A 20,773-nucleotide genomic window follows, 5' to 3' on the forward strand; every position below is an offset into this window, starting at 1 on the left:
CTTTCTTTTTAAAGTTCCTGCTTGCGGAAGAAAGAAAGAAAGAAAGAAAGAAAGAAAGAAAGAAAGAAAGAAGAAAGAAAGAAAGAAAGAAAGAAAGAAAGAAAGAAAGAAAGAAAGAAAGAAAGAAAAGAAAGAAAGAAAGAAAGAAAGAAAGAAAGAAAGAAAGAAAGAAAGAAAGAAAGAAAGAAAGAAAGAAAGAAAGAAAGAAAAGAAAAAAGAAAGAAAGAAAGAAAGAAAGAAAGAAAGAAAGAAAGAAGAAAGAAAGAAAGAAAGAAAGAAAGAAAGAAGAAAGAAAGAAAGAAAGAAAGAAAGAAAGAAAGAAAGAAAGAAAGAAAGAAAGAAAGAAAGAAAGAAAGAAAGAAAGAAAGAAAGAAAGAAAGAAAGAAAGAAAGAAAGAAAGAAAGAAAGAAAGAAAGAAAGAAAGAAAGAAAGAAAGAAAGAAAGAAAGAAAGAAAGAAAGAAAGAAAGAAAGAAAGAAAGAAAGAAAGAAAGAAAGAAAGAAAGAAAGGAGTCTTGCTCAAACAATTTTAGAGGAATAGCTCTAAAATAAGTGGCTTTCCCAGGATCAAAGGCAGAGCCATTTTGCTGAAGGTGAGGATGGAGTGAACCATGCAAGAGGGCAATTCTGGGTGCCAAAAATCCGATTGCTGATCCTTGAAGTGTGCACGTGCAGCTGGCTTTTGCTTTCCCAGCTGATCCTGCTGAAATTAGGGAAGAGCAGTGCTGGGTTAGCAGTTGGACTCAAAGATCTTCGAAGTATTTTCCAACCTTAAGGATTCTGTGAATCTTCTGAGCTGAGGAGAGCGCCAGGATCTGTTTTAATCCCCATTGGTTAATGCAGCTGGTGAGGGGAAATGTAACACCCGTGTTCCAGGTGCCACAAGAAACTCCTGATGCTGCCTCTCCCTCCCTTCCCAAGCCTGGGATTCGAGCGAATTTATTTTGGAGGCAGAGAGGAGAGGAAAACTGACTTGTCAGGAAACTTGGCTGGAGTTGTTTGAGCGAGGCTGACTGGAAAACAGCTGCGTGTGCACGGAGCAGAGACTGCACCCCTGCACTGCCAGGGTGGGCTGTCAGAAAAGCCCTTTTTCTTTTTCTTTTTTTTTTTTTTTAAGAAACAGAAATACAAGACCTGATTGGCAGCCTGGGAGGAGAAACCTGAGGTACCTGAGGGCCTGGACTCATGGGAGCATCCCAAAAGAAACAGTCATCAGTCCCCTAAAATATCTGTTACCCCAATAAGTGGCAGTCCTTGTGAAGCTGGTTCAGAACAAAACTGCAGAGCAGGTGTTGGAAGGGTCAGGTGAGTAGATCAGAAAACACTTAAAACCCCTCCCCTTTGTTATGAATGTATAAATAAAATTATGTAAACCCAAACTGCCCGGCCACACCAAGACCTTTGCTTGGCAAAGCCTTTGCCTTACTTTTGATGTTAGTTGAACATCTAGTAAGCTTAATTAAAGTTTAATTAATGTAAGTAGGGTAAATGTGGTAGGTCAGCAGGCACAGCAGATGTTAAAATACTGTTGGCAATAATCAACCTGACCAAAAAAAAAAAGGGGAAAATTCCCTTCTTAAAAAAAAAAATACCTCTAAGTGACTGGTTTAGACATGTCATCTCTCAAGGGTGTTTTTTTTTTTTTTTTACTTTCTTTCCCCAGGCAATACTGACCAACCAGTTGAGAGCAAATCCTGTTTCTTCACGTCAGTGAAAAGAAAAAAAAAAAAAATCAGTTTTTGTCCTTTACTGTGCTCTGGAATTTTGCCCCAAACATTTTCTGGAGTCTGGGCATATGCCACAGGGAGATTTCTCACTGCTTTCTGCTCTTCTCTTCAGTTGATAGCTACACAGTGAGGGCTGTGCTTGCACAGCCCAGCTGAGTTTATTAAAGATCTGATAATAATTTTTAAGGGCTTTCAGTGAAATTCAGCAGTACATCACCGGTCTGGCTGGCCGCTATTGCTTAGGATGTCCTTGGCAGCTATGGGTGATGTTTCCTGAACTTTAAAATGAAATTTGGATGTGATTTGGGTATTTTGGCATGCAGGTACCTGTGTTTATCTGTGGGGATCCCTGTTTGTTGTCCTGTTGGGTGCTGGTTGGAGCACGCTGGGCCATCGAGCCCTGCGGATGAGCCCTTGACCTGTTCTGGGATGTGCTCCTGGATCAGGAATTCCACTCTGGCCACGAGGCTCTGGTAAGCCACAGCATCTTGCCGTCAGCTCCAGCAAACATTTTCCAGCTCGTTTCTTATTTTTATCTGTCTCAATTGGATCATCCCTAAAAATAATCTGCAGTGCAAGATACTGCAGCGCTGAATTCCCCGGCGGAGCGAGGGGAACGTGTCGAGAGGCTTCCTTGGATCAAAGCCTCAGAGAGGGGCCAGGAGCAAGAGCCAGGCTAAAGTTCAGGAATATCCTTCAGATCCAGAGGGTAGCAGCACAGAAAAAGCTGCTGTTCTCCTGAGCCTTTGTTGGGCACTGGAAGAAGCTGCAGGGAATGTGGAATTCCCCTTGGGATTGGATCATGGCTGGGAAAGTGGAGAGGAGCAGCAAGAATTTAGGGCAATGATCTCAGACGCAGCAGGCTTGGGTGGCTGCCCCCAAAAATCAGTTTTCACCGTGTGTCAGACAAAAATTCCATTGCCCAGAGCCTGCTCCTGGAGCCTGCTGGAGCTTCCGTGTGGAGCCACTGGCACTGAGCACTGAAAGCCTGGAAAAATACACCAGCAAACTGCAAATGAGGGTGAATGTGTGTTTTTGGTTTGTTAGAGAAGTCTCAAATGAAGGGAAATCTCAGTTCTTGGAAGCAGAGAAAGAAAGACACTGTTCTGGGCTTGGTGGAGGTCTTGTCCAAGTTAGTGGTTCTGTGATTGTGTGAAATGGATGGGGACGGGTCTAGGCTTTTCCAAAGTGTTCCTAAAGCCAAGCACAGTGAGCTACTCCTGCCAGCTGGAGCTACAGGCAGATGTATGCACTCACAGAGCAGTTTCTGAGGAATACTGATGGACAGGGAATGGTGGGGAAGCGATGAGCTGATCTCTGGGGTGCTGCAAAGGCTTCAAAGCAAAATGCAGAGGGGGAGATGAAGCAGAGCCACGAATGCAGTGGCTTCTCCTGAAAAAGCAGGCCTGGCTCTCCCCTCTGGGTCAGGGCTGCTGTGACTGCAGTGCAGGGCTCAGCGTGAGCTCCCAGGAGCCACAGCAGCCACTTCATGGAGCAGGGCAAGAGCAGGACGTGGGATCTGGCCCTCCCTCATCAGGACACTTCAGCAGTCCTGGCTGGGACCCTTGGCTCCATTTCCTGCCCAGGCATCACCACCTCTTTCCATTTGGCCGAGGGAACATTTAAGTGTTATTATTTTTAAATAGGGTAGTTTTGACAACATGAACTGATGCATCCTTGTGGGCACATGGGCAAGCTGAGGCATTTTCTGTGAACACAGACTGCTGCTCTTTTGTCACTGCTTATTGTTGTCACCTGCCTCAAATCCTGATGGGAAGAGTGCTTTATTTTTTTCCTTTTTTAAAATGAGCTCTTTAGTCCTCTGATTTCTAAGATTCTAAGAAACTTTAAGCAAAGTTAAAGCTTTTAGGTCAAAGTTAAAGCTTTTAGGTCAAATTAGACATTTGACTTTGAGCCAAGCAAACTTAGTTTTTAGAAATCTAACTAATGAATATAAACTTTCAGTTTAGGATTAGCCTAAACAGTTTTTTTCTTTTTTTCCAGGTGGTTTTTTTCCTTCCTCTTTGTAAAAATGAAGGGGAAAAGCTCTGCCCTGGGGTAGTGCAGCTCCCTTTCCTGTTGTTCCATCGTGTTGTTGGGATGAGTGTCCTAAGAAGGTAAGAGAGCTGGGCAAGGCTTTGGAGCTCAAGGGACAGGACAAGAGGGAATGGCCCCAGGTTGTGCCTGGTGAGGTTTAGAGTGGAAATTGTGGGAAATCTCCCCACTGGAAAGTTGGTCAGGCATTGGACCAGGCTGCCCAGAGGCACCAATGCTGGAAATGTTCAAAAGGCATGTGGATGTGGTGCTCAGAGAAATGCTTTTGTGCTCTTGAATTCACAGTTAGACTTGATGATCTTGGAGGTCTTTCCCAACCTTAATGACTCTGTGATTCTTTCGGTTAAAAGGAAGTGGAAACACAAATGAAAAAGGATTAATCTGCTGTTTGCAGTGCTGGGCGTGCTCTGCTTTGGGGACAGCTTTCCCCTCCCCTCCTTCCCCAGATGAAAACTTGAATCTGTGCTTGCCACATTTTAGTTTAGCTTGATTTTTACCCTAAAAAAAGTATGTTAATAAGCATTTCTTTGCAGCTAGGGAGCCACTTCCAGATGTGTTTGTCCTGAATGTCCTTATCCTGTGTGCCATTTGGTCATGCTGAGCTCAAGGGGGAGTTTGCCCTGGACCCAGCTCAGAGGATATTGCTGCAGGAGCCACTGCTCTCAGCAAAGTGCTGTGAAAACATCCAGGAGATGTCTATTCCTGCCCTAATCCCTGAAATGTGTCCCTCATAAACACAGCCAAATAATTTGGGTGCTTTGTCTGTGCAGAGTGGAGAGAGTTGCTGTGGGAACTTTGAGAGCTTGAGTGTCTTGTTTTGCATGTAAGTTCTCAGCACTGAAGTGCATAAATAGGGCTTTGCATCTCATAATTTATAATTCAGCCCAAGAAATGCTCTAATACCTTTATCAGAATTGGGAACGTCACTCAAAGCACAAAAGCACAAATCACTGAGGAACAGGAAGACATTAAGGGCTGCTGTTCTCTCTGTGTCTGGAATAACAGCCAAGAATCAGTGAGCTTTTCTCCTAAACAAATGTTTCACTGTTGTGTGTGTGAATAAATAAATTTTCTCTCTCTCTCTCTTTTATTTTTTTTTAAGGCAGGCCAAGGAAGGAAAGGAAAAGCTGAAGTGCCTTAGGTGCAGGGAAGCATTTTGCTCTATTCCCTGACTTTGCTCAGTGCCACCTGTGTTTCCCCACTGCAGGATAAGAGCAGGAGGGCTGAGGATTTGGGATGGGCAAGCCTGGAATAGGGAAGAAATTTCTTCACAGCTGTCCCTGGTTGTGGGACCTCAGGTTCTGGTGGCCAGGCAGTGAAATCAGGAGGTTTGGGGAGATAAACCCACCTCATCCTGGTGGGAAGGGGCTGGGAGCAACCTGGTCTAGTTGGAACTGGATGTCCTTTAGAGTCCCTTGCAACCCATGAGATTCAGCGTTCCTGTGGCTGTGGCAGGGAAAGGGGTGGTGGAGAAGCTTCTCTGAGAGCAGCACAGGATGTGCCCCCTAAAGCGCTCCAGCTCAGAGTGGAAAAGAAAAAAAAACCCACTTGGGAATGCTGATACATTTGCCAGGGTTTCTGTAGCCACAATATATCCCAGGAAGCATGGCACCCACCCATGGTTCATTTACAAGCCCTGGGTTGTGCAGAAAACAGGAATTGCCCTTCAGAACCCCACTGATGGACCTTCTCCTCCGGTCCCCCGGTGCTGGCACAGCCCAGCTTCACAGGCCACAAGGGAAGCTGCAAAGCTGCTGTCATGATCCCACTGCTGGAGCCAGAGGCAGGAAAGCAATGGAGACGCTCTCAGTGACTCCAGGGTGCTGTGAAGTGGGGGCCCAGGCCATCAAACCTCCATGGGGGCAGGCAAGAGGAGAAAAAATGCATGGGAGTAGGACTGCAAGTCCTCACTGAAATTGTTTGTTCTCTTATTTTTAATCTCCAGCATCACTGGACGTGATCCCTCTGGAGGTGCTGCCAGACCATTGAGTGCTCCATCCCTGCGCTCCAGACACCCTCTTCCTGGAAGAAAGTTGGCAACTTTGGGTTTATTCCATTTTTTCACCCATGCCACAGACTATTTAATATCAGGTTTGCTGTGGGTTTGTTTGGGTTTGGTCCCACAAACGCCTCTGGGGCAGGTCAGTGCATCTCTCAAGCCACCCCTTGGCTGTGCCTTTGGAGTTTGCAAAATCCAAGGAGACCTCTGTTGTTCTGCTTGAATATCCCTCCCCACCTCAGTCCCAAATGGTGGGAAGCATCAGGGAATATTATTGATAAACAATAGATGTCTGGTGGAGACACTGGTGATTTTCCTGGTACAAAAGGCTGCTGCATCCTCTGTGATAATTCCCCTTTTTTTTTTCCTCCTTGCTGGCTTTGTGGTTTTGTGATTTGTTTGTGGGCTGGCAGGCGTCCACAGCCCTGCAGGAAATGGATGTCTGCTCTTGTGTTTGAGGGGGGGGGGCATATAAATGTGTAATTGCCCCACTACATTAATTACAGACGTTTCTCCCTGGCTGGAGCAGCTCCATGGTTTCTGTGCCCTTTCGGTTCGTTCTCCCCAGCCCAGGCTGAGAGTATTTATAGTGAACCCCAGCTCTGACATCCTCAGCTGAGCTGAGGGAAAGTTAAAGAACTTGGCCACAAAAACTGTAGAGGAGAAACTCAGTGGCCTTTTTTTACCTGATAGTAACTCCAGGACAGCAGCACAGCCAAGTTTTCCCTGGCTATTCCTCCTGCTGACATTTTCCTCAAGGATAAAACTGGTTTGCCCTAAAAAAACAACCCTCTTGCTATGGAAAAGAAATTGTAGGGCAATTTACTTTGGAATAGCTGTGCTACCTAATTCCTGGCTCCTAGAGAGAGACCCAGCTGGACTTGGAGCAAAGAAAGGAAACCTGAGGCAAAATTCAGTGTGGTTGAATCAGGTTTTGTTGGAGGAAAGGCTGGACAAGCCACCGTGAGGACCTGGCACAGGGTGCCCAGAGCAGCTGTGGCTGCCCCTGGATCCCTGGAGTGTCCAAGAAAGGTTGGACACTGGGGCTTGGAGCAACCTGGGATAGTGGAAGATGTCCCTGCCTGTGGCAGGGGGTGGAACAGGATGAACCTTAAGGCCCTTTCAACCCAAACCAGTCTGGGATTTTATGGTCTGGGACAGCAGTGGGATCAAAACTCATAATTTCCAGCAGATTGAATGTACCTATGGTGCCCCTTGGCTTGTAACGTGGGTTCTCCATGGATTCCTGATGAAACAGGAATATCCTGCTGTGATTTTTCTCATTTTTATCGTGCCAGAAGTGAGGGTGAAGAATGAGGGATGTCTGCAAGGACAGGACAAAAACCTGAGCCAGCCTGGTGGCATGAAACCAGGAGGGAGGTAAGGATCTGTGATGGGGGGACATCCAGGGATGCAGAATTCTGGGATCTCACCTCCTGTTTGGAGTCATTGCCTGGATGTGCTGCTGCTCTGGCTCTGCTGCAATACGTCTCATCCTTTTTGGGGCTGGGAATGTTCCACCTACAAAGCTTCTCCCAGGGGTCCTAGCAAACCTTTGAGGTAAATCCGTCCAGATCCACATAAAATTAAGCATCTTATTGTGTTTGTCCTGCCTCATCCCCTGTAAGTCTTGAGCACCTTCTATGACCTCTGTCACATTTCACTTTCAGAGCGCAGCCCACGTGTGAGCCGCGAGCTCCATGGGTCAGTGTGGGCTTGTGCAGGGCTGTTGTTGCATTCCTGTGGCCGATGGCAGCAGGTTGGGGCTGGGACAGAGCTGTCAGGAGCCAGGTTTCCTTGGGAAAGCACCCACCTGACCATGAGCACAGCATGGCTGGGCCTGGACATGCAGGCTGCTGTTACCTCCACACCTGGTCTGGCCTCACTGAGTGGTGGAAACTCTCCTGGTGAGGGAAGGATGCCCTGGTGAAATCTATTTCGTAGAATCTCAGAATGGTTTGGGGAGGAAGGGACCTTTAAACTCATCCAGTTCTACCCCCTGCCATGGGCAGGGACACCTTCCACTGTCCCAGGGTGCTCCAAGCCCCATTCAGCCTGGCCTTGGGCACTTCCAGGGATCCAGGGGCAGCCACAACTGCTCTGAGCACCCTGTGCCAGGGACTCATTGCCCTTGTACTAAAGAATTTCCTTCTAAATAATCTTCCCATGATCTGAGTTTAGGCTCTAAACACAAACATCATTAGCAGCAACAAGCTCCGTGCACTTAACTCCCTGCCCTGCTCTAGAAGCAGCAGCCCCAGCAGCAAACATCCCTCCCTCCATCCTCCCAATGCTTAGCCAGAGGAGCTGCACCCCCTGCCATCACACCGTGGCAACAGAGTATGAATCTCATCCACTCCCTTTTCCACTTGGCCGGTTTGGGGGTTTATTCACCATTAAAGCCTTGCCTTTCACACGGTTTTGCAAAGGTAGGGATTTGTTTGGGCACGAATTTACTGTCCTTGTCGGTGACAAGAGGGTGCTGCTGTGATGCTGACACAGCCGCCAGCTGCAGAAACGCCATCCTGGGCACTGCAGGGGGGAAGGGGCTTCAGGGCGGGTGTAAAAGTGGGCCAGGCATGACATAAAACAGAGGAGGACAAGTGTGCACTGCTCCCAGAGCCTGGGGGAAGGGGCCGAGCAGGAGCTGCAGCAGGACATCACGGGTGGTGGAGGGAGCCAGAAAAACATCCAGTGTTTTTTCCTCTCTGCAGTGAGCTCATGGCCAGTAGGGATTGGCCAGGAACTGGGTCAGGAGGAAGCAAACAGAGCTGAAATCCTTCAGCGAGGACCCTTTGCCCTCTGCCAAGCCTGTGCCAATGCTCTCGGGCTCTCCCCTGCTCCAGCACTCTCCTGCCAGCCCCTCGAGGAGCTAGATGCTCCAGCAGCCTCAGCCTGGCGAGGGCACACGGGCAGAGTGGTGTGTGTGGCACAGCAGCAGCACCTTCTGGGCACCTCTCAGCTGAGCGCCCCGCACCAGCGTTCCCATCCCGTCCAGCCCTGGGTCACAGCCTGGACTGGGGCATCTCCTGCGCCCCTCTGGCAAACCCAGAGGCACAGCTGGTGGAGGGGAGGCGACGTCCACGTGGCCACCACGGGTGGGAGATGAGTCAAGAGAACCCCGGCTGCTGCTGGTGTTTGGTCACAGCTGCTCTGGGCACCCTGTGCCAGGCCCTGCCCACTCTCCCAGGGAACAATTCCTGCCCAATATCCCATCCATCCCTGCCCTCTGGCAGTGGGAAGCCATTCCCTGTGTCCTGTCTCTCCATCCCTTGTCCCCAGTCCCTCTCCAGCTCTCCTGGAGCCCCTTTAGGCTCTGGAAGGAGCTCTGAGCTCTCCCTGGAGCCTCCTCCTCTCCAGATGAGCACCCCCAGCTTTGCCAGGCTGGCTCCCTGAGCATCCTCATGGCCTCCTCTGGGCCCTGCTCTGAGGCTGTTGGTACCAACCACGAAATAGAGGAAATATTGCACTAGATTGCCCTAGGCTCCCATCAGGTAATCTGTTTTTTCTTAAGTTGGGGGGGGGGGGAAGAAAAAGAAAGAACACACACACACACACACACACACACACACACACTGACTGCTACAACAAGGTGAAGTATTTTCCTCTTGAAGAGCCCTTCCTCCCGCGAGCAGAGCAGGAGTCAAGCAGTGCCATGCCTCCTCCAGCAGGCACTCAGCCCTCCACCTCTGTGCTCAAGGGTTCCTGGAAGCCAGAGCTGCTCGGTGAGAGCTCGGGGAGGGCCCTGCGATCCTCCCACCCACGGGATCAGGGCTGGGGGGCTGCGATCTGTCAGAGGCACGCCCTCCACTCGGAGCAAGAAATGTCAAGGAGAAGCAGGGAGGTGACTGGAGGCTTGGGGTGCAACGGGAAGCAACTGCTGTTCCTAGGCAGGCTGTGACTACTCAGCCTTGCTAATCAGATTTTGGGGGTTGCTCAGCTGGCTCTTGCTGTAGGGAGCTCGGCGTATGCTTTGGTGACAGGGTCTGTGTTCCAGTGGGGAAGGAGAACGCTCCTGATTCAATGCCCAGAGAAGTGGTGTTGTTGGCAGAATGGGGGGAAAAGGCCATTTGGAAAGCTGTACATCCCCATCACGGCTCTCTGCAGGTCATTTGAAACACACAAGGCAAGGCCGAGTGCCCCCTGAGGGTGCCCAAACCAGCAGTGGCTCTGCTGGCTGGGGGTGACCCTGATGCCAGAGCCGTGGGCACGTGGTCACTCTGAGCCTCAGCGTGTCAGTGCCAGCAGGAAACCAATCACATCCAGCACCATCAGTCCATCCTCATCCAGCTGGCTTCAGCCCTGCTCCCCATTCCCAGAGCACCCCTTTGATCCCAGGAACTGCAGTTCAGGGATCAGTCTTTGAGCCGAGGGAAGTGGGGATCCTTGGCACGAGGCTTTAATTAGCAAAGGCTTGTGTGATTTTTTTTTTTTTTTTTCCCCCCACAGTTTGCTCCGTGGCAATTCCAGCGAGGAATAAAAGTTTACTTCCATTCCCCAGTGCTTGGGGAAAGCAGTTTCCGTCAGCACTGCCTGTGCTCTCGGCTGTGCTGGATATGGCAGGTCTATTTTTAGAAGTCAGGGTTGCCACGGCAACCCAGTGTATTTTTTCTGTTAAATATAGCAGCTGTTGCAGGGAACTCTTGTCCTTCTGGATGTAAAGGCTGTGTTTCTGCCCTCTGACAGAGCTCAGGGTATTAGAGGCAGATGAGAAAGGATGATTAAATAAGTGGAAGCCCAGAAGAAACCGTGGATCTGTAATTACACGGAGGGGTTTGGGATGCAGCTGTGTGTGTCTGCAGCTTCTGCACTGAAAATGGTGTGGGGACAGGGATAGGGGAGCTTTTCCATGTGGAGCTCCATGAAACCACCCTGCCCCTCTCTCTCCAGCTGCCCAGTCTGCCTGGCTTTGGCTATTCTGGTCTCTGCCCCTTCCAGGAGCCAGCCTGGTCCTGGCTGTGCCCACCAGGACTTGTCTTGGTGGAGATTTGGGGGTGCCAAACAGGCCTTGCCATCCAAGGGGAGGAAGGAGCCTTTTTTGGGGAAAAAAAAAACCAGTTTTATTCCTACCTGCACCTCAGGAGCCTGAAGCAGAGGTGTGTGGTGCAAGGTTGGGGCCTGGAGCTGCCTCCATCTCCTGCTGGTGATGGACATCTCAGTGGAAGCAGTGGGAGAGGTGCAGGGCCTGGGCCAGGGATGCAGTGTGGGAATGCTGTGGGACTGTGTTGCATCCTAAAGCAGTAACATTCCCCAGCTTTGGGGTCCAGTGGGAAGCAAACTGACTCTGCTTCTTTATTTTTTAATTTTTTTTTTTTAATTTACTGGATCCCTGTAAGGTGTCAGCACATCCCATCAAAGGGCTGGTTTCCATCTCCTGGGAGGAGGGAAAGGGGTGGGGAGCACGATTGCTTGGGGCAATCTGTCAGCTGGGAGATGGAGATCTTTTTTTTAATTAACTAGTCTTTGCCCCATTAAATGAAGAAAGAAACCAGAGCACAGCAGATATGAGCAGGGCTTAGGATCACTGAAAGTTTCCTTAAAAAGTGTATGCAATGACAAACAAAGAACCAAATTTAAACCAGCTTGAGTTTAAAGTGTCTGCGGAGGTCACTGTGACCAAGGCTTTGAACACGAATAACACATTTCTGGGAGCCTTATCTGCTCCCTGAGCTATCGTGAGTGGCATCTATTGCTGGGGATGTTATTGCTTTTCTGAATTTAATAACAGAAGCAGTGCTTAAGCAAGCAGAAAGCTGCAGAGGAAGAGCTGCCTCCGTGGCCATCAAGGGCTGGAGTTCACCCCGGGCCTGGTCCCCTGCAGGGTGGTTTGGAGGGATAGGGCATTTTGAAGAGTCAGGGATTTAGGAGGATGGAGGATGGAGTCAGATGCTGCCTGTCCCCCTGGAGCTGGAGCCTGCTTGAGCATCCTCTAGCTGAGGGCATAAATACGGGGCTCATCCCTGTAACAAAGGCAGGAAAGGCTGCCATATCACATTTGAAGATTTCCTTGCATCCTTCAGGGAATGGGTTGTCAGGGGCTTGTGGCCCAGAAAATGTAGCTGGCAGCTGGGAGGGAGATTCAGGGCAGTCATTTCAGATGCTGCTTTGGTTTAAATCCAGCATGGGGTGGAGGGAGGGCAGTGGAGTGGGCACAGCTCCCAAAGCACGTGTTTGTACATGGAATGGTTTGAGTCGGAAGGGCTTTTAGAGACCATCCAGTTCCACCCCCTGCCATGGGCAGGGACACCTTCCTCAATCCCAGGGTGCTCCCAGTCACATTAGCCACATTCCCAGTGCCAGACAGGTGGGTCACAGGCTCCGTCTTCTCTCTGTGCCCACGGGACACCAGTCATCCCTCTGGTTCCACTCTGATGGTGCCAGAGGCGGGGTTTGCCCAGGAATGGGTATTTATTAAAACTCCCACCTCTGCTTATAAGTCCACTTCCCTGTGTATTCAGGGATCACAGGGGTGTTTATGCTCCCTGCTTTCCCTGGTCTGATTTATGGGTTTATTGTATTCCCTCCATTGTGTGGCTGCCCGGCTCCGGGCACCTCGGGGCAGGCAGCAGTCCTGGGAGGTTTTCCCTTTCTCCCTGAGTGTTGGCTGGTCCATCCCTCAGCCATTTGCAGGGACTTGTATGAGGAAGGACCATGGCAGTGTCACACTCCACCTGGGACAGTGGAAGGGAGTTGGAACGAGATAGGATTTAGGATTTAAGGTCTCTTCCAACCCAAACCATTCTGGGATCCTGGGATTCTCTGATCCTGTGATCCAGCCCCGAAGCACTGAAGGCTGCACCCAGACACAAAAGCTCATCTGTGAGGATGAAGGAGGGAGCTTGGAGCACCCAGTGTACCAAAGAGATGCATCAGACCTGCTCCCAGCTGCAGGAGAAGGAAGGAGTGCTGAGAGTTCCCTCCCCACAAGTGCAGAGGTAAGAGGGGACAGAGGTAAGAGGATCTCAAAACCTCCAGAAACGTGTCCCAGATCCCCCTGTCATCAGGTCTGTAGCTAACTGGGAGGAACGTTTTGAGGATGATACTCCCACCCACCATCCCTGCTGGAGGGACTGCAGGGGCCGTTCTGGAAGTTCTGTTCTGACATGGGGTGTTTTCAATATCATCTTTTTTTCCTGGGGAACATGTGAATGTCAGAGGAATCTCTGTTTGTTGTACCCTGGAAGCTGACAGTTCTGCTCTCCCCTTTCCAAGCTCAGCCTGTATCACTCCTCAATGTGTTTGCCAGTCCAGCCTCAGCACCTCCTGCACCAGTAGCATATTTGGGGAAATTCTCTGAGAGAGGAGTGAGTGTCTATGGTAGTGCTGATTCAAGGGGAAAGTCCATACTTTCTGTGAGACAATTTCTAGGCACCAAGAAAACAGGGGAGCAAGTCCAGGCTGTGGACTCTCCATCCCTGGCATTGTCCAAGGCCAGGTTGGATGGGGTTGGAACCACCTGGGATAATGGAAGATGTCCCTCCCCATGGCAGGGGGTGGGACAAGATGGTGTCTTAAGATCCTTTCCAACCTAAACTATTCCATGATTTTATGATTTCCAGTTAGTCCCAAAGGTGTCCACATAGGAATGTGAGTTTGACCCAAAGCCGTGGCAGGAGCTGAGGAAGCAGCAGGATCAGTTCCTTGTAGGATTGTATCCCTGTTGGCTTTCAACCCACCCTAAACCCCAGGCATGGAGACCCTGTTATCAGTTGTGCTGGTGCCTCCAGCTTAAAATTAGGGGTTTCAATTATTTTTATTTTTTAGTTTTAGTCCCCCCAAACCCTTCCACGAGTTCCTTCTAGGGGGAAATCCAGGAAAAGCATGTTTGCCTTTGCTGCGATGTGAGCAACCCCATCACCCCAGAAAGTGTAGGGGGCGCTGGGGGGAAACCAAATGCCAAAACCTCTCCTCCTCCAACCCAGAGCTCCTCCAAGGCAGCTGCACCTCTGGGGGAGAGGCAGGAGCAGCTGGAGCAGAGGCAAAGCCATATGAGGTGATGCCACAAGGTTTATTTCATGTTCCTGTTGAACGGGAGCCCGGAGCAGCCCCTTCCTCCCTTGAGGGGCAGCAGCTCCAAGCACCTGCGAGGCCTGGACAGCTCTGGGAAGGATGAGATGTCCCCAAGGAATGGCCAAAGGAGGATGTTTTTCAGGAGCTGGGACCGCTCTGCTGAAAAGGATGATAAAACCAGACGGTGTTGGGCACGCAGAGATTTGGCCAAGGGTAGGTGCTACCCCAGGATGGTTTGTTGGGAAGTTCAGGATGGATGTGGATAGCAGCATGTCCCTTCCTTGCAGAGAGTTTTCCATGTTCAAACCAAAACCTGTTGTTTTGTTGGAGTGTTGAAGATTTTTCTGGGGTTTTGGGGGGTGGGGGAGTTGTTTCTGAAGGAGGTTTTTTATTTTTGAGGGGGTTTTGGGGTGGGGTTTGGTTTCATTTTGCATTTGTTTGTTTCTAGGGTTTTTGGGGTTTGTCTGTGTTTTGTTTTGGGGTGGGTTTTGGGGGGTTGGGTTTTTTGTTTCATTTTTTGGGGAGTTTTTTGAGGGTGGGTTTGTTTGGGGATATTTTTGGGGGATTTTTTTTTTTTTTTTCTTTTTTGCGGAGGGTTGGGTTTCTTGGGGTGTTGTCTGTTTGTTTTTAATTTTTTTTTTTTGCCTGTTTCTTTGCAAGTAGTGTATTTTGAGGGGGCTAGAGTTTTGGGGTTTTTTTGTAGGGGAAGAGTTGGGGGTTTTTAAAATTATTTGTTTTGTCTGGGGAAGCAGGCTTTATGTGTTTTTTTTGTTTGTTTGTTTTGGTTGGTTGGTTTAGGTCTGTTTTTCTCCTGACGAATACCGGGATGCAGCTCTGCCCCTTCAGGGAGTGGGGTTTGGCAGGGATGCAGTGATGGGATATCTCACCCCCTCTCCCTGTGTCTCCAGAGGTCTCATCCTTGCTGGATCCTTCCCCTACTGCTCTGTGTTGACTCCATGTGTAAAAGTCTTGGGAGAGGAGGCTATCAAGCAGAGGTAATTATTAACTCTAATTATAACTGTGAGAGTGACCCTATTTGGGCTGGGTTGTAAAGGCCCCCAAAACCATCTACTTCTCCTCCCTGGAATTCAGATCAAGTACCCCTTTCTGTGGTCAGGATACGCCTCCTGCGTGCCATCTCTGGAGTCCCAGGTGCTGTTTGAAATCCTCCACTACCTCATCCCTGCACACCGTGTCCGTGGGGGACACAGAGAACGCTCGGCGCACGCACAGAAACCTCAGCCAGGGTGCGATGTGCCTGATCCATTTTGTTTCTGGCAGCAGTGGGAGAAAAGAGAGCCTCCGAAATCTATAAATCAACCATCTCACAAATTGTGTGGGATTAAAGAAAAGGTGCAAAATAGAAATGATTTCCTCGGGGGGAAGCACATCATTTCATTTGCCCAGGAAAATGATGTCTTCAACAGTTGTCTTCCAGAGACTCTGAAAATAATTAAAGGAGGGCTCAGAGTGTGCAGTTATTGTGGAATTTTGGAATCCCACACTGGTTTGGGTGGGAAGGGACTTCAAAGCCCATCCCATTCCACCTGCTGCCACAGGCAGGGACACCTTCCACTAACCCAGGCTGCTCCAAGCCCTGTCCAACTGGCCTGGGACACTTCCAGGGATCCAGGGGCATCAATGACCGAGTTGGCTTCTCTGGGGTCAATGTGAGTGGAAAAAAGGTCCCAGCTCTTCACTGCCATGAAGGGATCTTTTATTTATCAACAGAGCCATGGGACGTGAATTTCTCCGGTGCCTTCACTCAGATGTCACACGGAAATTGAGTCTATTAAGCAGATTTGGGCTGCAGCCAGTTCATTACAGCAAACTTTCATCCAATTATCATTACTGTTATTATTGTTATTATGATGCATCCTGCTCTGTTGTAAATTGGAGGGTTTTCCTGGGACTCTTGTTGGAGTTTTTTGAATTGTCTCAAAACTGGATGGCAAATTTCTGTGAGCTCTGAAACGAGGCCGACCTGGCAATGTCCAACAGCAGGATTTGGCCAAATCTCCAGCGCCGTGGAGAAATAAGGGTGACCATCTTCCTGCACCCTGGCAATGACCCTCCCACCTGTGCTCTCCCTCACCCACTGTCATCCCTGTTTTCTTCCATGCCTGACTTCACTCCCAACCCCAATGATTTTTCCTGTAAAACCCCAAAACTCTAATTTGAAGAGTGAGAAAGGGGAAGGAGGTCCAGCAAAGCTGCAACGAGCCAGCGCTAAATCGAGCTCTAATTGCTCATTTAAACAAATTAATTTATCAAACTGGAGGAATTTTGAAAGGGTGCTTAGGAGCCTTGCCCTCCCTTCTCCCAGGCATGCAGGCAGGGGGTGGGGAGCCCCACAACTGCTTTTGGTGCAGCCTTCTCCAAGGTGCTAATGGCAATTCCTCGGTCTGGGAGCATCCCTTTCCCCCCAGCTCGTGGAAAACAAGCATGTTCAGCGCTGCAGGGTTTGGGCTCCAGGAGAGAGTAAACATCCCCGGTGCTGACACGGCAATAAAACCGGTGTGTCTGCAGGAGAGGAGTCAGCAGCAGATGCGCCCCTGCAAAACTGCTCGCCGTGATGAATGCTCTGCCCGGAGTCTGCTAAATCCCTTCTTCTCTGACTCCGAGGCCTCCTTAATTGTGCTGCCTGTGATTAAGTAACTCCTTGAAGGCAGCGCTGGGAGTTGTTTGGTCCATGTGGGAATGCTGCTGGCCAGGCTTGTAGCCTTTGGCTCTGGGCATTGCGGAGCGTGTTTCACAAAGGACATGGGGACAGTAGTGTCTGGGGTGCTCTGGTGACCCCGAAAAGGTGCAGGGGAGACCCCCCAGGAAGGTCAGTGGGCTTGGTGGAGATTTGCCTGGATGATCCCAAGATAGACAAATTCCCAGGGAACTGCTGCTTTCCAGGTGGCGCTTCCTCCCCAAGCCCCTGAGGAAGCACATGGATGTGGGGAGGAGAAGAGTGCCGTGCTTGGGGTGAGGTGTTAGATCTGACCATCTCCCCGTGGGCTAAGGGCAGGTGGGTGTTGTTTTCTAGCCTCCATGAGCTGCCCTCAAATGCTTTCTGAAGGATGCTGAGGCCTTGGTCTGAAGGAGCAAAAACAGCCCCAAGAGGACTTTGAGAGTGTCTGAGGGACTTTGCCAAAATGCAGATTACAAGGGAATTTAGAACCATGGAATTACAGACTGGTTTGGGATGGAAGAGACCTTAAAGCCCATCTGGTTCCACCCCTTGCCATGGGCAGGGACACCTTCCAGCAGACCAGCTTGCTCTAAGCCCTGTCCAACCAAGGGCAGGATCCCAGCCCCAGGCTGACACTCTGTCCCATCCCTGCCCACCCTGGAGCTCATTCCCAGGTTCCTGGAGGTGGAGGAGCAGGTCCTGTAGATGGAGTGCAGCGATTGCCTGAATATTCATGGATCGGCGGGCAAGCTGCAGCGGGCCCTTGTTGCAAACTGCTACCCAAACTGCTTACATCCATCAATGAGGGAAATAAATAAACAGATGCTTGTTAATTGACTTAATTACCCACCAGCAAACAGGAGACTAGGAGCACATCAATTAAAAAAAAAAATTTTAAGAAGTGTCTCATAGTAATTCTTTTCCATGTACAAACCACACTGGTCTCCTCTGCCTATAATGAACCTGCCCCCAAGACAGGGAATGGATTTTCATTATGCAGGAAGGAGGGGTCACATTCTGAAAATGAGGGTTGTGGCTTGAAATGAGCCCTAAATTCATGCCCTCTTCCCAAAACCAGGGCTTTAGCACAAAGCCATGCAAATAACCATCCTTGAGCAAGAGAAATCCAGCAGCTAAGGTAATCCTTGTTTTCCAGCTGGGAACAGGCATGAAGAAGAAGGAGGTAGAGCTGGGAAACTCTTAAAGATTTTTTTTTTCCTTTTCTTTTGTAAAGATCTCCAAGAAGAAAGGAAAATTGAAAGACTGAAGACTTGTTCCTCTCACTGCCTTGTGGATGTAGGATGACTCTGATGTCTCCTGATAGGGCTGATGCTCAATAGCCACAGCTAAGTGTTGAGCCAGCAGGATGGGATGGACAAACAAGAAGGACTGCCTGAGCCAGAGGCCTGTGGCCAAATCCATGACTTTTTCTGTCCCAGGGTGGATGCAGAAGGTCCTGTGCCAACCCTGGAGCAATCACAGAGGGGCTTGAGTTGGAAGGGACCTTAAAGCTCTTCCCATTCCCTGCCCCTGTCATGGACAGGGACACCTTCCACTGGACCAGGGCTGCCACAGTGCACACACCTGGAGCCCCTCCAGCCCTGTACCTGCCCTTTTCCAGCCTCTTTTCCCAGCACTTTGCCCTGTTCCCGCTGCTATTTGGAAAATCCAGTGTGGGCTCCCTTGGGACTGCTGGCAGTCGTTCTGCAGGGCTGTTATCTGCGGATCTTGATTAATGAGAGTCCCCAGGGCAGGCAGGTTATGAAAGAAGCCCCATGATTGTGGCCCTGGCTGCCTTCCTGACGTCAGTGTGACGCAGGGCACGAAGGGCAGCACAGGCCCTTGGGTGCAACAAAAAAGAAAAGAAAGAATGAAGGAGTGGAGTGAGAGGCAGTAAGAGATGAAAGGAGATTGTTTTATCAGCTAGAGCTGGCAGCTGGAGTGAATTTCCTCTCCCCAGCGCAGACTCTACAGTGTGGGTGATGTTCCTCTGCATCCAGCCCTTGCCGTGGGCTCTGGGGTGGCTGCAGGAGAAGGGGGCACTGGGCAGGTGCTGCACCACATATGGGGCTCTCCTTGCTCAGATCTGATGGCATGTGGATTTTAAATCCTGCAGGGTTAGTGTTATGCTGTGGACCTCTCATCACAGCCTCCTGATGTGCTCTGGTTGAGTTTTTACCCTCGGTGCTCACAGCCATTGCTGAGCGCAGGTGACATTGGGGACGAGGCCTCTGAGCAACACTGCCAAAGTCTCCAAGTAGGATGGGTGGCAGCTGGATTTGGGATCAGCCCCTGCATTAGGCAACACAGACAGGGATTTCCAGGCAGGCTGGATGCTTTTGGCAGGTTGGAGCTGGAGGCTACACTGCGGTCCTTGGCGTGTCCTTCCTTCTCCAGTGCCACAGCCCTTTGCAGCCACAGTGTCCACAGCAAGAAGGGTGGGCTGGTGCTCCCCCACCTTCAGCAAAAAAAGTTGCATCTTTTAGATCCCTCGGTGATGTTGGGTTCTTTTGCTGCCCATTTACTTGTGCCTCTTTTCAGAATTTAAAAAAAAATCTTGAAAAAATTAAAAAACTCACCAATTTTCCACTGTGTCGCTTTGCAGAAGAGAGGAGGGGAGGGCTGGGAGGAGGAGATGGGACGGAGCTATTTTTGTGCAAACCCATCTGTGTTGATAATTCTTTATCCAGCCCCGATCATTACTGGATGCGCCAGGTGGCCTGGCCAAGAAAGCACCTTCCATGATTTTCCAGGTCCCCATTCCAGCGCGTCCCTGCTGGCAGTGGGGTGCCAGCAGAGCCACCAGCAGAGCTGCAGCTTTGGGCCCTGGGGGCAGCGCACGTCCCCCTCCCCGCAGGCATCTCCACAACTCGGGAAGAGCGCTGTCGGCACTGCTGGCCCCTCAGCATGCTCAGGAAAGTTCCACACAATCTGTTTGCTTTGGGACATATGCTGTGTTGATGCTGCCTGCAGTCTTGCTGCCTCTAATAACTTTGGGTGTAATTTTCTCTGGTTTGGCGCCTGGGGCGTCCGATCGACAGCTGTGGGAAGAGGGGGTGCAGATCGCCGTGGCTGCTGCAGAACTGCTCTGGTGCTGCTCTGAAAAGGCGTGGAGGGGAGCGTGGGAGCCAGAGGAGGGACATGGCACTGCTGTTCCTGGTCCCAGGTGAAGTGTTTGGGCTGTGATGTTCCGTGTGAGCCAGGTAGAGCTGCCTCCCACAGAAGTGGCTTCTCAGTGTACACATTAGAGCGTATTTACGATGTAAATTAATAAGTGCCATCTGCTTACCTCTGGTGTTATGGGAATGTTGTCTTGTGACTGGCTACAAACAAGACAACATTGAAGAGGTAACACCTGCTGGGACATATTTCTGCCGTTTATTTCCAAACATTGGGAGGTTATTTTAGATGGGAGGAATAGGTACCAGCTCCTCTTGCTGTGTATTAAGTTGTGGGGATTGCCAGGTGACATCCTCAAGGAACTGGTAAGGATGCAGGAAACTGCATCCAAGGGCAGAGGGACCTCGACAAGGATGCTGCACTTCTGTGCCTTGTCCTCGACTGACGAAGATTTAAGGGGATGTTTAGCTGGTGAAAAATTGCTGCTTGTCAAATACAGAGCTCGCTGCAGGGATATATATTGATTCCAGGCAAAAGGGCCCTAGAGGTAAAGAAAAAAAAAAAAAAAAAAAAAAAAGAGATCTGTCATCTGTCAAAACATCCCACTTCCACTTCAGCCTTTGGGAATGGGATGGTCTCAATTTTCAGTTCAAAATCACAACCCACTTTTGAAATGAAAACTATTGTAATGCTGAGGCAGAGATGAAATCCTTCCTTTTTAGCAAAAGAAAATGTTTTGTTTGACTTCAGATACATTTTTTTCCCCCCAGCTTTCCTGGAACAGAAATAAAATCTAATGAAACAGGTAATCGAAAAAGAACTGGGATCCTTGGTGACTGCCAGCTCTCATTTCCACTCAGATGTTCCTGAGCTAACATCCATCCTCCCCTCATCCCTCTTCATTTCTCTCATCCCCTTATTTTCCTGCAGAACAGCAGCTCAGCAGGGCAAGGGCTCACAGGCCTGGGAGAGCAGGATGGGGAGTTCCAAGGGAGCAAGGATGCTGGTGAGGAAGGAGATCTCCTGCCCAAACCTGCAGAGCTGGAGGAGCTCCTCCGAAGATGGAGTCAGGGATTTTTGAGCTTGGGATTTTCCAGAGGAGAGGGCTTTTCTAATGAAAGGCCAGGTGGGAAAAGGAGAATCTGGGTGCAGAAGGGCAGGGGACTCACTGCTGGGGCTGCCAG

The 20,773-nt window shown here is 49.9% G+C and overlaps 2 long non-coding RNA genes across 3 annotated transcripts; both read left to right on the top strand.

Annotated features, from left to right (window-relative positions):
* The first annotated feature begins 502 nt into the window (after positions 1 to 502).
* Positions 503 to 7,390, top strand: LOC128790378 (uncharacterized). Of its 2 annotated transcripts, XR_008431730.1 has the most exons (4): positions 504 to 591; positions 1,116 to 1,303; positions 2,049 to 2,198; positions 3,730 to 7,390. It is a non-coding gene; the product is annotated as an uncharacterized LOC128790378 (long non-coding RNA). The 2 variants fall into 2 exon arrangements; XR_008431729.1 differs by having other exon boundaries at positions 503 to 1,303.
* A 4,742-nt stretch (positions 7,391 to 12,132) lies between these two features.
* Positions 12,133 to 19,056, top strand: LOC128791100 (uncharacterized). The gene is made up of 3 exons (XR_008431972.1): positions 12,133 to 14,002; positions 14,588 to 14,784; positions 17,704 to 19,056. It is a non-coding gene; the product is annotated as an uncharacterized LOC128791100 (long non-coding RNA).
* Positions 19,057 to 20,773: the final 1,717 nt, after the last annotated feature.

The sequence above is a fragment of the Vidua chalybeata genome, chromosome 7 (genome assembly GCF_026979565.1).
Source record: "Vidua chalybeata isolate OUT-0048 chromosome 7, bVidCha1 merged haplotype, whole genome shotgun sequence".
In the NCBI taxonomy this organism is placed as follows: domain Eukaryota; kingdom Metazoa; phylum Chordata; class Aves; order Passeriformes; family Viduidae; genus Vidua; species Vidua chalybeata.